Here is a 9,391-nt window from a genome sequence, read left to right as displayed (position 1 = left end):
TAGTAGAGTGAACTTGAGGCGGGTTCTTGGTAGACAAGGCCACCGTCACATGCTTCTTTGCTCTCCACTTTATCCTACCCTTTATCATCTCAGCCTTAGCCATTGTACACCTTCTATTTTTACACAAAACAGGATCCAACAACCCTTCAGGAATCCCATCAGACTCAGACAAAACCCCATTCCAGCCCTACTATGCAATTAAAGATGCACTAGGAGCCTCCTGCTCACCTTTCTCCTCCTCACCCTTGTCCTCTCCTCCCCTGACCTCTTAGGAGACCCCGACAACTGCCCTCCGGCCAACCCCCTAAACACACCACCCCACCTCGAACCAGAACGGTACTTTCTACTCGCCTGTGCAATTCTACGTTCCATCCCAGGAAACCAGGAGGAGTCCTCTCTCTCATCATATCTATCCTAGTCCTAGCTCTCATCCCCACCCTCCAGCTATCCAAACAACGCAGTGCAGGACAAGTTGCTTCTAAATAAACTCTGTACAAACTAAAAATCTAAGAATATCCAGGAATTTTTAGTGAAGGAAGGGTAATAAAAAAGAATAGAGCCCTCAACTATTAAAGCATATTGTGCAATTTTTAAAAAGATAGATAGGTAGGTAGGTAGATAGGTAGAGAGGTAGATAGAAAATGGGCATGGAGTGGAACACTTACAAATACACATGTGAAGGTATTTTATGATAAACGTAGGATTTCAAATCATACTGAAAGGAAATATTTTTCAGTAGCATAAGCACCACTGTTGTATATCCATTTGGAAAAACAAAACAAAAAAATTTATTTTATTTTATTTTATTTTTTTAAACAAAATTCACATTTTATTTAGATTGAAATAAACTATATAAAATTGATTTTCCTCACCAAAAATAACAGCAATATTTTCTGTATTATTTCTAGATAAACCACAAAACACTTTAGGCTTTTCAGGTTTTGCTTGTAAATCAAGATGAGGCAGTAGATATAGTCATGGAAAAAGACAGAAGAAAACAGACAAGTCAGTTGTCAGTATCCATGGCCTCTGACTCTGTCTTGACCATGAAGCACAAGTGTTCAACATATACCTGCTAAAAAGCATATGGAGATGTAGGCTCAACAAAGGAATGTAAACAGTAACCACCAGATGAGGAACAATGGCAGGCTCTTCCATTCAAACTTTAACTGTAACTTGTTCCTCTAAGTTTATTTGATACAGACAAAATCTACACTGAAATCCTTATTTGGCGAGTTCACAAGTTTCTCTCTGTTAATTCCCTTAACTGTCCATTACAGATTTTTAACAACATACTTAAAACTCCCACTAGTCAAAGGTCAATTGTGGGTTTCAATGTAACATTTTATCAAACGTATTCCTTCCTCCCACACCTCCTTAAAATTTATTTCTTCAAAGAATTTATAACTCAATACCCGACAAATGGATCCATGGTGATAATAAATGTTATGTCTAAAATGACTTATCTAAAACAATTCCAGAGTACCACTAGCAGAGATCACACAGAAGTCAAATGTGGCACTTTCAATGCTATCTTCTGGAAGAACAGATAGGTTTTCAAAGCATGAGAGTTCAAACAGGGGCCATTTAAATAGGAAGATTATCAATGGCTAATGTACTCAATAGGAGGCCCAGAGGCAAAGATATTCAGTGGTTAAGTGGCCTACATACACCTTACAGATATTCTTCCAAATATCAAACGTAAGAGAAAGCTTATTTTTAAAGTCTCTTAGGTATTTTCAATGGTTTCTGAATTATCTGTAGGAAGCTCTGACTTAGTTGTGTAGAGTTTGATATATGTGTCCACCATTAAATCCAGATCATGTTTTATATCAAAATTTATGTTAAGCAAAGCCAAGTTACTTGACCTTTGGTCTGTCAAAGTGTTCCTCAAGTATGCTTTGAGACGCTTTCGTCCATTTTCATAGTGCTCATTCTCAACCTTCATCACAGGAAGAATACATAGGACCTTCAGCAATGCATACACATTAGGGAAAAACTTGATGTCAGGCAGATGGAGGGCTTCATAAATGGTGGATGGAAGTTCTATATCTTTCCCTCTTGTTTCCATTTGATTCTCCAACAATGAAGCTCAGCTGAGAGTGTGTCAGGATTGGGTAAGTCACTTCTGTAAATGTCAGCATGGTGTTCTTCTGACGTATTGAATTTCAGCTGTCCCATGACCGAGGGTACCAGAGATAAGCATTTAAGAGCTTTGAGGTGCTGTTCTGAGAATATATCTTTAAGTTCCTGAATAATATGCTCCACTGTTGGAACACTTAGGGTTTCTTTATAGTAACTCTCAGAGGTTAGGTGAGATTCCAAGTTACCTTGCTGAGCTCTGTGGAATTTCCCAGGGAGTTTCATTTGAATATCAAGTTTGGTTGCCAAATTTGTGGCTTCCTCAAACCAAAACTCATGATAAACTTCAATATTTTCCATCACTTCATTGAGTGAATGCAGTACTGCAGTTAAGCTACTGGCTGCAAAAAAGACATCAGAGGTTTGCCCCTGAAGATTTTTCCCAAAGGCTCTTGTAAAAGATAGGACATTTTTAAGAACAACAATGGTAACAACAAAATCAAAATCTGTTATTGCACTACACAGGTACAAATGCTCGGCCAGCTATACAATTATTCCATCTAATACTTGTGTCACTATTTATACCATCTAAACATAAAACAAGTGCTTGCAGGAGGGCCACTAAAATTTCAAAAGCATCATGCCTGCCTGTCCACTGAGAATGGCAAATTTCCTTCAGTTCTCTACTCCTTTCTTCACTGTTCTGAAAAAGAACAGAAATCACATTGTCAAGTTCTAAAAGCAGTTGTGGTGATTGATGGAAAAAAGAACAAACTTCCTCAATTGTTCCCAGTGCAACAGATACTCCCATAACAGGGACTGATTTTGCCAACCACATATTTAAGGCACAGGAAGAGCAAAGTGTGTAGATAGCTTGGGGATATTTCTCTAAAAGTCTAGAAGCAACAACTTTCATTTTGGAAGAAAATCCACTGGACACAATGTAAGCTTGGCCACGACAATACTCCATGTTTAGGCCCCACTTCTCAGTTATTGTAGTGTGAAATTTCACAGCGAAAATTTCTGCATCAGCTTCATAAGGCAGGAAGCCCACAAATTCCTCTCTCAGATTATGAGATTCATCGACAAACCTCACCAACACAGGTAGGTGCTCCTCTCCTGCTATGTCCACTACATCATCAGTGATAATAGAAAAGAAGTGTGAGTCTCTTACTTCCCTGAGAGTTTCTTCCCGAATACAGCTCTCACAGATCTCCAGCATCTGTTTCTGCTGTGTTTTCGAACAGAACAACGTGTTAACTGCTGTTGTCTCAAAGCGCTTTCTCAGGACCTCTTCACCAGAATTTATCCGGCACTCCAGCGGTGCTTGAAAGTTATCAGGAGGAAAGAGACCTTCTGGGATTTCATCAGCCTCATGTACATCCAGAGGTATGTTTTGTTTTCCCATAAGAATCAAAATTTCAAACAGAGATTTTAAGTATTCTTTGTTTTCCTTCTCTTCAAGGGTTAGAGGTAAGATATCTTCATCGTGTTCTTCACCCCCTTCTTCTGCACTGGGGTTCTGAGCATTACTGTTGTTGGTTTCTTTATGTTTTTGTTCCTGTTCAGAAGTTTCATCAATTTTTTTCTGTTTCAGTGTCCTGATTTCATCTTCACTCAATTCTTTTATTCGTTTTCTGTGTCTACTATGTGGATTGTTCAAATGACTGGTAAGATCAAATATTGTTGGTATTGCATTATCTCGAAGAACTGTCCTATAAGGACTAGTTCTACAGATCATAGAAGTCTCAAAGTGTTTGGCACATAATCGATAATGTTTATTGAGTTGATCAGGTGTTTTATCTTCTAAGTCTGCTCTCCTACAATTTTCCACCCACTTCTGGCATCTGGCCGGATCCCGCGGGAACCTGAAGAAGGCAGGGCGGACTGCGTGCTCTTCCGCGTGCAGCTGGGGGCAGCGCAGAAGTTCGGCATCGTCGCCCGCCCGCCGCCGGCCCAGCCCTCCCCTACCCGCCTCCTCAGGGCAGCCCGCCCGCCCGTCGGGGCCGGGGAGGGGAGCCGGGCCGGCGCGCGGGGTAAAACAAAAACATTTTAAAAGTTGGATCCATACTTCATGACTTATTACAGAAAAATAAATTGTTTTTTCTCCTTGCTGTTGTTTCTCCTCAAACATTTCAATGAAGGTGTTCTTTCATATTAAAAAAAAAAAGTACTAGTAGTTGTAAGGACAAATAAAAATTAAAGATAAGGTTTCGTTCTTCCTGTTGAGAAAATGGGAAGAGATTCTCCTTTGCTAAGAGCATTTGCTTCAGACAACTTGTAAGTACTTTCTCCTCTCTGAGAACTACACGTATCCTTTTGCAATCTAGATAAGCCTAGTTTCAGCCTGACCATCCAGCAAAGTCTTTCTCAAAGACCTGGGAGCCATCTCTTTGTTTTTTATTTGTTTGTTTTTCTTTTAGTGATTTTTTTTGACTTTTGTTTTTTTTAATCAAAACTTAATTGATTATACATATTTGTGAGGTACAGAGTTGAATATCAATACCTGTGTACAATATGCGATGATCAAATCAGGATAATTAGTTTATCCATCATTACAAAATGTCATCATTCTCTGTGTCCATTAACCAGTTTCTCACTGGCCTGCTTGCCTTCCCCTGTCCCACTTCTAGTAACCCCAGTTCTGTTCTCTCCTTCTGAATGTTCAATGTGTTATTGCGATTGTTGTTTCTTTTTTCTGGCTCTCTCTTTCTTTCTTGTTTATTTATTTAATTTTTAGCTCTCACTCTTGAGTGAGGACATGAAGTATTTCTCTTTCTGTGCCTGGCTTATTTCACTAAACATCTCTTTGAAATGTTAACATCAAAGAAGTTATAACCCTATCTCCCAGTTTCTGTGAGAGTATAGGAGCCTAACTTGAGCAGACCCCTTGCTCCAAGTTGCAAGACCACCTTCTGTTATGAAGATATGAGAAGTTTGTTTCTCCTCTGCATAAAAGTAATCAGCTAACTCATATGGTCACCAATTACCAGGGTGACCGTATGTGTTTAGAATGCTACTGTCAAGTCCTTTTACCCAAGGACTAGTTATTATTTGTCTTGAAAACATGTAGTAATGAGTTTTATCTGCTTGGCTATATAAAAGGGTAAGACTTCCTTCTTTGCAATCTCTTAGTGGATTGTCTGTAACGTGCATTACATTCTGGATTAATGCTTATTCAATAACAAAACTTTTTGTTCGTTTCTCTACTAGGTTTGTGGAAAGTATTTCTATGCTGTGAAATAATTTTGTTTTTAATTATATTGCCCCAATACTGCTAATATAGAATTCCTCTATTGTAAATAGCCCTGTTTTTATATTGTTTCTCTTGTCTGGGTTGGAATTCTGACTAGGACCCTTGTGTGGGGTGGAACACTGTGGGGTGGAGGTGGGGTAGTTTGACTCGTATGCTGTACTTTGGGTGAATAGGTGGGAGACATCAGTCAGCTGGCATTAAAACCAAGCAGGCTGATTCTAGAGTTCCTGCTGCCATTTTGAACAGAATTAAAATGGTGTTACTAATGATGATTTGGGGGCATGGTCTCATGCCTAACTGGTTTGGAATAGTAGTGAAGTATGTAATAAAAATGTATTAATCTTAAGAATTTTACTACCTTAGTGATCTGGACTCATCACCGAACACTTGATAAAATTTGTTCTATGGGTTCGCTTCCTCTCAGCAAAATTTGTACTGTGTGATTAGAGACTAGATTCCTCTCAGCTTATTCCCAGTAAATCTCATGAAGTGTCTGGGTTGTGCAGACTTTGATCAAAAGACTGAATGGAATCAAATAAACTTGAGGAAACAACCTTTAAGTAGTTATTAAATACCTACTCTGTGTCCAGACCTGTACTTGGCACTGAGAGAACACAAATAAATGTAACTGGATCATTGTTTTTTTCTCCTTGTTCTAGTTGGGAATTCACTTAGAGAATGAAGGGGGATGGAAGATGTGAAAGAAGGAAATAGTTAAGGAAACTATTGTGTTAGTCTGAGTGTGAGGCCGTGAATTATAACAGGGTCATCATATAGGAGATGGAAAGAGATGGGAAGACAAAATTAAACTGAAGAAAGAATCAAAGAAACTTGGTAATGGCTCCTGCAAAGAATAAATGAAAATGAAATATCAGTGATCATTGATGGACACAAGATAATACAGTAGATAAAAATATGGATTTTGGTGTCCATGAGAACTGAATTCAAGCCCCAGACCTGCCATTTTCTAAATTTAAAAGTTACATGATTCCTTTCACTTTCAGTTTCCTTGTGTGTAAAATGGAACTAGCAGTACTTGCTTCAGAAATTTGTTATAAAGTTAGTGTTTTACAAACTACAACTTGTGGTTTGTTCGTTGTGAAATTAATTTAGTCAACAGCAACCAGCACTTCTATAAGAATAATTTGGAAGATAAAAGCAGATGCATCACATATGGTAAGAATAAGTAATGTTTGTAAAACTTTATTCCTGTGATTTTGTAGGGGGTGGGAAGTATTGTGTAAGGGAATTATTGTGGTACAAAGTAAAATGCACTTAGTTTTATGGATTCTGTTAAAAACAAGTTTGGAAATGCAGCAATATGTAACACATGTAAAGTGTTTCACATGATGCTCACATGTAGGAAAAGAGCAAAGCTTACCACAAAAGTCAAGGGAGGAGAGTTTCAAGGATGAGCTGATTAAACAGTATGAAGTAGAGTGGAGAACAAAGTCAATGAAATCTGAGAGGTTATTGGTTTTGGAAAAAATTAACTTGTCGAAAATCAAAGGTGACCTGTATACATGGACTTAGTTTTCAAATATTTATTGTAAATAACATATACAGTAACATTACTTTATAATGGTAAATGATAGAAAAGAACGTAAAGAAAATCTAATCATAGAAAAAATACACAAGATGATTTCAACAAGAAATTACAATAAAAAATGAAAAGCAGCTCCAACCCTTTGAGTCAGCTCCGTAGGAAAAGGTAAAATAGTTACATACGGGTTTTATTGTTCTTGAAAATTTTTCCAATTAAAAAAAGAAGTTTGGGATTTATTATATGTGCTACTTACTCGGAACCCATGAAACTTGTTACGGGACTTATGTTTATTAGAATTTTTTTCCTGTTCGATAGGGAATAATATGTTGGTTGAATTCCTACTGTGGTGGGAAGAGTCGGGAGGAGGCGCTGTCTGCGGTTCCTCCAGCTCATATCTGTAGATTGCAAACACAGCAGAGGCTTCCAGTCTTTGGTGCAAAGAGAGGAATATTCTGATTTTGTGCAGATACCATTCAACCCACCTTTTCATAAAATACCCGATTTTGGTGAAGGTTTTTAAGGTGTTTAAATGTTTAAATAATTATCCCCAAGAGTCTGGAAGGTTGGTATGGAAGGTGGAAAGCAGGAAGAATTGGGGCAGATGGACAGAAAGGCAGTAAAATACCTCACTCCTTTTTCCCCCATGAGAGAAGAGTCCTTACTGCCTGGTCCTGACTGTGAGGGCTTCAGTACACCTTCCTCATTCTCCAAGTTCCCAGAGCCCTTCTCCACACCCTCCAGTCATTAGCTCTTTTACATGACCAAATAACCACATGTCTCAGTCAGACCAGGCTACTACGAGAAGGTACCATAGACTGGGTGGCTTATAACCAACAGAAATTTATTTCTCACAGTTCTGGAAGCTGGAAGTCTGAGATCAGTGTGCTGGCACAGTCAGGCTCTGGTGAGGGTGCTCTTCTGGGTTGCAGACTTCTATCCTCACATGGCAAAAAGAGAGCTAGCTAGCTTTCTGGTCTCTTCTTACAGGGGCACTAATCCCATTTGTGGGGGCTCAAACCTATGACTTAATTACCTCCCAAAGACCCCACCTCCTAATGCACTACATTGGGATTAGGGTTTCAACACATGAATTTGGGGGTAACACAAACATGCAGCACATTGCACCCCCTCTTTCCACTTTCTCTTGAATGAGTCACTCTTTCTTACAGAAATTATACATACTTAGTCTCCCTCCATCTCATCTAGTGTCTTACAAAATTATCAACTGCAGAGGTTAAATTTCCAAGACCCTTTTCTTCTGTTTAGTTACTTTTGCTCTGCACAAGGGTTGCCATGTCTCTTTGTCCATAACTTCTGTCTTCTGGGGATACAGTGTGGTGACAAGGGCTAATAAGTTCTTGGTCCTATGCATGAATGGGTGCAGAGAAATACTGGGAGTCTTTTGCTGCATGCTATAGTTATACTTTCCCAGCTGTGATTCTCAGCCATGGCTATACATTAGAATTACCTGGAAAGCTTTAAACAATACACATGCCTTAACCCATCTCAATTTAATTAGAGCCTCTGAGCATGAGTCTTGAATGCCATTTGTTTGTTTTGATCAATTAGTTTTTAAGCTGTTCAACTGATTCTAATGTATGGCTAAGTTTGTCAACCACTGTCCTAGACAGTACTTCTTTTCAGCCTTAAATATGTATGTGAATCACCTGAAGATCATTTAAAATGCAGAATAAGATTCAGTAGGTCTGGAGTGAGACCTGAGATTGTGCATTTCTGACAAGCCCCCAAGATATGCAATACTGTTGGTTCAGGGACTACACTTTGAATAACAAGGCCCTAGAATATTTAAAATTAATTGCATGTCACCATTTTATTGTCTTTTGATATATGCCCTTTCTTGCCCCAAGCAGAAGTTATGATTCTATGAGCTTACTCTGGTTTTAGATACTGAAAAACAAATGCTGACAAATAAAAAGCATCTCACTATGTGAAAAAAAAAAATACCTCATCTCACTAATCCTACTCATTGGTTCATCCAAAGAACTAAATTCAATGAACTAAATTACAGTATTTATTACCCCTCTGTAGTTTGACTGAGATATATACGACATGGAGAACTCTTTGTGTGTCCTATAGAGACAGAATAGATCATTTGGAGAGAGTCTTGGATTTGGAATCCAGAAACTTGGATTCTACACTTGGCTCTGCTGAGGGATTCTAAACCAGGCACTTGGTCTTTCAAATATTTTTATTATTTTTAATAATTTTTAGTGTTTTAATAGGTAGATTGCCAAAGTTAGAGTTACAACACAATATTTTAAATGTTTCTACTGGACAGGAACAGGTTCATTTCCACAATCATAGTCCAAGCAGAAACACACAGGACCAAATGCCTAACATCTGATAAGATGACCTTTTGATGAAAAATCATTTGGAATAGGGCTTGTTCTTCAGTAAATCATCATGCTAGGTACAGACAGAAATGGGACCAAAATGAAGGTTATTTTGGCTTTTTTCTATTCAACTTACAGACCACAAGAGCAAGA

General features: G+C 38.4%; 1 pseudogene; it reads right to left on the bottom strand.

Moving 5' to 3' along the window:
* Window positions 1-1,164: 1,164 nt before the first annotated feature.
* On the bottom strand, window positions 1,165-4,017 carry LOC134375719 (52 kDa repressor of the inhibitor of the protein kinase-like; annotated as a pseudogene).
* Window positions 4,018-9,391: the final 5,374 nt, after the last annotated feature.

This window comes from Cynocephalus volans, chromosome 4, assembly GCF_027409185.1.
Source record: "Cynocephalus volans isolate mCynVol1 chromosome 4, mCynVol1.pri, whole genome shotgun sequence".
In the NCBI taxonomy this organism is placed as follows: Eukaryota; Metazoa; Chordata; class Mammalia; order Dermoptera; family Cynocephalidae; genus Cynocephalus; species Cynocephalus volans.
The sequence above is the reverse complement of the archived record's forward strand: the minus strand, read 5'-3'. Positions and strand labels throughout refer to the sequence as shown.